At 34.0% G+C, this 7,719-nt stretch overlaps 1 long non-coding RNA gene across 1 annotated transcript; it reads right to left on the bottom strand.

Annotated features, from left to right (window-relative positions):
• Positions 1-606: 606 nt before the first annotated feature.
• On the bottom strand, positions 607-4,680 carry LOC123554538 (uncharacterized). The gene is made up of 3 exons (XR_008367099.1): positions 4,515-4,680; positions 1,808-1,960; positions 607-1,398 (listed from the first exon to the last, which is right to left on the bottom strand). It is a non-coding gene; the product is annotated as an uncharacterized LOC123554538 (long non-coding RNA).
• Positions 4,681-7,719: the final 3,039 nt, after the last annotated feature.

Consider the following 7,719-nt stretch of genomic DNA (forward strand, 5'->3'; position numbering starts at 1 on the left):
CATAATCTGGTCATCTTACTTGCATATGAAATCTTAAGGCATACTCAAACTTTCCTAAAGAAAAATCTTTCATGGGAATTATATTTCAATGCTCCAAATGACATCTCGTCCAAATATTTAGAATATGATTCCTGTTGTTGTATTTTAGATTATCAGTAATATAACAAATAGTCATTGTGTAAATTTCCAGTGCAAGATGTCAAGAAATGCTTAGAACAGACATGAACATTTCATTTTGTGATAATAAAATGATGTCATGCAGCTTTGTTTGCATGTCGCCTGCAAAAATAGTTTTGAAAAATTATCAATGGATATTTGCTCTACTTATGAAAGGTAGCATTCATAATACTAAATAACTTCAAATTGGTGATTTTTCGTCGTTTACGACAAAACCAAGTATTGTCTTGGCACTTCTATATAATATAAGATCGCACATTCTTGCATACCCAACGGGGAAAGTATAGGACTATCCGTTCACGTGCTAGGTAAAGATACCCTTGTCTTTCCCTAGGGAAAACCCTTGTCTAAAATAGCGTGCACTTCAGTGACGTCATCAGTACTACTTTCGTATATTAAACGGACTACTTTCGTGTATTCAATAAACAAATCGATTTCTTAATCTTTCTTTATCTGTATATAAAATCCATACATATAATTAAATAGATAAAATTAAATTACACACAAGGAAAAGGCAAAAACATCACAGAATCTCTAGTTATCACACATTTTATCATAAATGTCCTGCTGTAGTGACTTCCCTTGATATTCAATACACAGTTACTTCCCTTGAAGGTTATAAACGGGAACGCTGTCAAAAAATGTCAACAATAGAGCTTGTCCAGTTTAAACTTAACGATACTGTGCAGATTGGCAGCGCAGGTCGAAAAGGAAAAATTGTAGATATAGTCAGACCCTTAGGCACTTATCAGATTTACAAGGTTCAGTTATTTGATGATGGAACTATCCTCACAGCAGCCAGGCATGAATTAGTCAAGGGACTGCCAGATGATAATATGGACTTTGACTTAAATCTACTCTTTGAAGAGTTTGAAAGAAAACCCCTGGAAAACTTTACTAGTCTTGAAAGTAATAGCACTTCAACTGCAGGTTTTTTGCCATTAAACACTCAGATCTCATCTGATGTCTGTCCTCCACTGAACTATCCACAAAATCAAATTAGTCAGATATGTGAAGACCCTTATGTTAGTATCCCAACAAGTAACCAGTTTACTCCAGACAATGTGCCGCTAACTGATCCATTCTGTATGGGACCAGCTCCTGCTTCCAATACGCATGATTTGCTTCGTGGTCCGCTTTGTTCCGAGATACAAAGTAATGATCCTAATTTCAATGTTCCACCAGCAATATACTCTCCAAGTACCATGAATAAGAGATTTCCTGAAACAAAAAACACAACAAATGACTATATAAAATTACATGAAAACCAAAGGACAGCACAAAAAACATCAAGCCATCAAAAGCTTCTTGAAAGTTACTTAGCATTTAAAAATGAAAGCCGTCCAATTTATACAATTCCTCCAGCAGATCTCGACAAACATCTATCAAAATTTTTATGCGTGTCCGCCAGAGGGACGGCACACACTATGAACCTTCAACCCTAAAGGGTATTCAGGGAAGTATTCAAAGGTACCTCAATAGACATAAATATGGGTACAGTATAAAAACAGATGCTGAATTTGCACATTCAAGAGAATGCTTTAAAACAAAAACAACAGAGCTGAAAAAAGATGGTAAGGGTACTAAGCCAAAAACTGCGGATGAAGTAAGTGAAGAAGAAATTTCTTACCTCTACCAAAAAGGTCAGCTAGGCTCCCAGACACCAGAATCTATTATCAACACCCTGTGGCTCAACAATACTCTCCATTTTGGTGTAAGAGGAGGTGGCACTGAACACCGGGAAATATGCTGGGGAGATATTCAGCTGTGCTTCGACAATGAACTGAAAAAAGAATACCTCATATACAATGAGCGTCAAACCAAAACAAGGACGGGGCAAGACATAAATGTTCGCCTAACAAAGCCCAGAATGTATGCGACTGAAAATCTAGCAAGATGCCCAGTTGAACTGTACAAATTTTACTCTGACCACAGACCAGACGGCTTTTCAAAACCTACTGATCCTTTTTACCTTGCACCAGTTACAAGCAACAAAAATCCACTGCCCACAGATACCTGGTTCATGTCCCAAGCAGTTGGGAAAAACAAGCTATACAACCTAATGAAAAACATGACGGCAAAAGCAGGGCTGCAGACAGACAAACGTCTCACCAACACAAGCGCAAGAAAACATCTATGCCAAAAACTGCTACGAAATGATGTACCAGATGCGCAAGCTATTCAGATAACAGGTACAGTAAGGCCTAAAAAAAATCTTTGTTTCCGGTAACACGCTCAAAAAAATTAGGGTAGGTAGGTCGGAATTTTTTTTTTTTGTAATATTTTTTTTATTAAGGGAGACTTTTCGGAAAATATTTTTGTGTCAAAAAATTAATTCAAATAAGGGGGTTATGCCTTTAGAGCATCAGGAAGCTGATTTCTAACATCAATGACCATGTTTAAAGGACAGGAAGTTGCAGTTTTGCAACTGTTTGTTAAAAAGTTGAAAAAAATTATTCTCCAAAGCCATAAAAACATTTTGGGTCGGGCCAAAAATTTAGGGTAGGTCGGGATACCAGAAACAAACAATTTTTTTTTATGCCTAATTTCAGAAATTATAGTATTTATAAGTTTATATCATTCAAAATCTTTTAAACGCAACAGCATGCATTAAACTGATATCACAAATAATGTCATTTCAGGTTACAATGTAACTTAACGGAGTTTACAATCGAGTGTGTAATAATTACACAAAAAATGTAACAGCCTCTCATAAATTTGAAAAATAGACCTGCAAGATCAAAATATTTTTTTTCTTACTAGTGAACACTAGATGAATCCTTCCGAGAGTGGTTTAGCCACAGTGAAAATAAAAGATCTCACGTTCATCAGGCTATATATAAAAAAAAAGATTTGTTTCCGCTAATGCGACCTACCCATAATAATGGCTGCAACCCATTATTTTCCTGATCAATGAGATGAAATTTTTTCCCTTCCCTCTGTCTTCATAATATTATGCAAAAAGAAAAAAATCCCTAGCTATTTACCCAAACAAAAAATTTGGGTTGTGTTACCGCAAGCAAACAATTTTTTAATTATGGCCTCAGTGAAATATATTTTTATCGTACATGCAAAAATACTTTTTACAGGTGAACACCATAGTCATTATTTTCACAAGTAGCATAGCCATGTTTGAACATGTAAGATCATGTACGAGTGAAAAACATTTTGATCTTACATTAACTTTCCTTTATATGTCATAAAATATAAGCCATCACATATAGACCTGTGAAAAACATTTTGATCTGAAATATATTATAAAAATATTTTTCACAAGGGATATTTTCGCAAGTGGCAAGATATCGCTTTGGTGAAAAGAAATAGTTTGATCTAACATGAAAAACAAACATCAAAATTTCCTTTTAAGTTTTTAAAATCACACTGATGGAGTTATTAAATTATTTCGATCTTTAACTGAAACAAACAAATTTTCTTCTATTTAATTTCATTTGAATTTTTTTTTAACAACCTCCGCATAGTCAAAGAGAATATTCCTTAGATGATGTCGCAGTGTTTTTTAATATTAATTGCAACACAGTGTGAAATTTATAAAATACATTTTTCCGTGTTCATGCAAAAAGAACGACTGAATAGCATCAGCAAATTAAACAGGAATCAGGCTAGCATTTTGTCAATCCTTTTATGTTGTTCATTTCGATGAGCACTGAAAACATATATTTCCTTTCTTAAATATTTACATTTTCCCTATTGTTTTCCATTAAAAATTATGTTCATTTTCGTATGAACAGCAACAGGAAAGACACGAAATTTACGTCATCACTGCTGGGTGATACCGACCCGTTTTGATGACGTCCCCGTATAGTCAGGAAGAATGTTCCTTAGATGATGCGCTGTTATTGCATTGTTGACCAGAACGGCCGGGATACTAATTTTAATGTTAAACATCACAAAATATCTGCGATATATAATATTATCTTGTTTACAAATGGAAAGGAAATATAATGTAAATAAAAGAAATGAAACTTTTTTATCGGTGTTCATGCGAAATAAATGACAGAATAGCCTAGGATCAGCAAATTAATCCATGAATCACGCTGATCCTATTCTGTCGTTAATTTCGCATGAACACCAAAAAAAATCATTTCATTAATTAATATACTAACACGGCCCAAGTCTCAAAATTGTGTCAAAAGGTAGAGAATAATTTTTGTGTATTTATTAGAAACATCCAGAAAAAGTTAATTTGTATCGAATTTTATCTGAAAACATGCCGGTAAAGTGCTATACCAGTATGAGTTACAATATTTACAAGCTATAATCTGGATATGCTTATAGCTAGAATATTAAACATGTACTGGCTGTGTAATTTTTCATACTTTTCTGGTTCCTAGCCTGATTTCCCAGATTCTGGCCACTTTTCCTTATTAATAGTGCATGGGTGCAGCTGTACAGCAAGGTGACTGGCAGACACTTCTATTATTTGCCCAGTCTGGATTGCATCCCAATTTTGACAAAATCTAAAACATGAAATTTGAAAAAAAAAAACAAAAAAAAAAAAACTTACATGTTTTTTTTTTCTGTTCCCAGGTCACAAGAATCCTCAGAGCCTCAACAATTACCGCTGTCTGACAAATAAACAGCAGCATCAAATCTCTACAATGCTGACTGCTGGATCTATGCCTGCTCAACAAGAACTTGCTGACAAAACACCTGCTCTGCCCGTGGGCCAACATGATCACGTTACTCCAATTGTGTCAACAGCTGGTGACCAATCACGGATGATCAACACAAATAATCAGAATTTTGTCCACAATTCAGACATGTCATTTAATTTAAATACTTCCCCTGCATCACTGTTTCGCTCAGTGTTTCAAGGATCAGCAATATACGGCGGAACTTTTAACATTAACATAAATATGTTCTCAAACACTCCGTCTTCTGTTCACAGACAGTAAACATGGCGGCCGCCAGTACTCGATGACATAATTATTTGACATATGTAGGTCAACAAGATTGAAAAGACAGTAGACGTATTACGGTTATTGCATTTGAACCTAACAAAGTTGTGTATTTAACAAAATTTGAACAGATTATATGGCCAGTATTGATAAATTTTGTAATGAAAAAAGTATTTTCTTCGCGGACAGATATCGTAATAAGGCGGGGTATATTGACAGTTATGTGTAAACTTGTTATAACTTTCTTTTTCAATACTATTTAATATATTTAATTATTTAGCTGAGTCGAAATATGTTATCAGCAAAAAATGAAAGGTAATTTGTTGTTATTTAGATGAAAGTAAAAGATGGAAATATTTCTTGTCGTAAGATTTCTTTGTTTGCCTGTTGGCACGCTCAAGGATATGTGAAATGTTCTTCATACACCTTCAGAGGCCTCCGACAGGGATAGAAGAGGTATTTAAATTTTAAAATTACTCATTTAACATTAGACTTAGTGAAGGGTATGCAAGAAAAAGAATCTTACATGAGCCCCTGTGAAAGACTGGTTTTTCGGGGACAGCGGGGGAAGTCGGAACCTCGCAAGCTCGGTTCCTCCTATCCCCCGCTGTCCCTCGGGATGCGAAAAACCAGTCTTTCACAGGGGCTCATGTAAGATTCTTATACACGTATGTAATGTTCTTTTGAAAGACAGGGATAGCTCCAACAGAATACAAATACAAACATTAATATGTCGAATCGCAGGCTTTTGTTTACCCTATCCATTCGTGTTCGTAAATAATCGAACTATGATTTATTGCTTTTTGTGACAGTCAAATGACAAGCGAGTGCTAAATTTAAGGACAATATCTATAAACTTTAACACCGATGGTTGACCAGCTACTACTACAGATTTGTAATTTCATACGTCAAGGAGCATTATTGATTTTGCGAAGTGGTGTTTTATCTTTGCGCCAGTGATATATTTTAGTTTTTAGATTTTAGATTGTATTCTTAATTAGGTAGTATACCTTGTTACCAGGGTAAATTCAAATCAGTTGAACCTTAGCAATTTATTGTATTTCGTGTAATTTACTGTTTTAGCTTCAACAATCTCAAGTTCGTTTATCGTTGTCCCTTCTATTACAGAAGTTACCCAGGTTTGAAGTACATGACCCTTCAAAGGTATTTATATTGAAAGAAGGCAAATACAGATATTTAACACTTTCCAGAGTTTTTCGATTTCACTGTTTTCCGTAGAAGTCTGCGTAGTTGATAATTTTACTAATATGTGCGTTAGCTGTCTAATATAAGCTTTAGATGTATATGTCGCAGGGCTCGTGTTTCCATGGTACCGCATTTTCTCTCAACTTTGAACAAGTATGTATGATAGCGTGTTTTTCGACAGCTTCCGTGCCATTCTGTTAATGACTAACATGGAATATTAGGGTAATATTATTAGCAGAATACCAAACACTTAACATGGTACCCTATTTATCTTAACGTTTAATGTAACCATGGCAATAGAGATGTTTGAAATATCCTATATCTTGCTTTATATCGTAATTTTTAGAAAAAGAAAATAAATAATATTAACTTTCTCATTTAATATAGCTTTAAATATTTTATTTCTAAAGTAAGTAATATGTTCGTATTATTTGAATTTATTTTAACAATTTTCAAAACTTAAAGTACTTACTGACAACATTTGCTTTTTTGCTAAACGTTTATTAAGAATTTGTACAAACTAAATATGACTTTAAATAAGGTCCAATGTCCCTATTTTTTTCTCTTTTAATAAATCACTTTGTACAGATACATTTATTTTAATAACAAACTTATGTATTCTGCAAAAAAACTTAGAATATATGAACACAATATAGTAAGAGTGCTTAATACTGTTTTCAAACAAACGTACTTTCTTCAGACACACCAGCATTGAAAGTTTTGTTTGGTTTGACCTTATCACGACGCTATTGCATCAATGATCGGATTCAATCATTTTCTGGAATTCATTGTTGTGGAACTATCTGCAAATGAATTAATAAACTTACTTTGTGAAGACATTAATGTCTCAATATCAGTCAGCTGTAGCCTAGCAATTATCAGTAAAACAGCGAAACGACCCTTTTGATATAAACATAAATGACGTGAAAATGTGAACACAAGATCAGTTTATTCGTGATGGAAATGTCTGATAAGTAGATCTGTTTAATCAAAGAATAAGTGACAGCAATTGAAACCTTGTTAACGATATCCATCGAATATTCATTGTCGGCCGGCTCCTATTAAATAATGTTCTTATTTTCATTTTACCTTTTTATATCGCACTGTTTTTCAGTGCAAGAGTGCTACTATATTTCAGAACTGCTTTATGTTTTCAACTGATACGCCAGTTTAAGAAAATTTTAACGACAAAAGTATTTTTTTGAGTTTTTGATAATCTATATTGATTTAAACTTCCTTATCAAGGTTCAGTCATACGTGTCCGTGTGCTGTAAATGTTTTCAATTAAAATATTGCGAAACATTTCATGGTAACAGACCATATCATTTAGTCAAAAAGCTTTTCTAATGTCGCCTTCCTACTACATGTATCGTGATACCACCTCCTACTGATTCTAATATCGCCTTTCTACTATCAC

Source organism: Mercenaria mercenaria, chromosome 2, assembly GCF_021730395.1.
Source record: "Mercenaria mercenaria strain notata chromosome 2, MADL_Memer_1, whole genome shotgun sequence".
In the NCBI taxonomy this organism is placed as follows: Eukaryota; Metazoa; Mollusca; class Bivalvia; order Venerida; family Veneridae; genus Mercenaria; species Mercenaria mercenaria.